Below are 581 nucleotides of genomic sequence, written 5' to 3' on the forward strand. Positions count from 1 at the left end.
AAACCAGAGGAGTGCTTCAAACTAACAACAGTACATAATATCCAACAAAAGAGGGTCGTGCTATAGCAGCAGAATACATGGCTCAGTCTAGATATTAGCACAAATCAAGTTGTGCATATTTGCTGTTGGCATGAACCACATCGCGCACACAGTTTCGTCGAAGGGTCTCTGATCGTAGTGTCGCGTTAGCAGCATCCTGCAGTAGTGATCTACAAATGATAGCTTCAGTGTGCAGGTTTGAGCTCACTTGTTAAGCAAAACAAGAAGTGGAAAGGTGTGTTAACTGCAACCGGCATAACATTTAAAAACAAGCAAATATAGTCACTCGAACTGGTATTGTGCAGTTATAAAATACACAAGTTATTGTTAAAAAACCCGGAATGGCGTGTTCACTTCAACATACTTAACAACTAAATATCATAATTCATAGTGGTATTGTTGAAACTGTTATGATGAAATTGAATTGCACAGCAAATAGTTGCACATATAGAGCATCACATTGTGAATAAATGAAATAAACAAGGCATAAGGCCATCTCTAGCCGATCCCCTAAAATTTAACAGACTAAAACCCTTCTGGAG

The sequence above is a fragment of the Triticum dicoccoides genome, chromosome 2A (genome assembly GCF_002162155.2).
Source record: "Triticum dicoccoides isolate Atlit2015 ecotype Zavitan chromosome 2A, WEW_v2.0, whole genome shotgun sequence".
NCBI lineage: Eukaryota > Viridiplantae > Streptophyta > Magnoliopsida > Poales > Poaceae > Triticum > Triticum dicoccoides.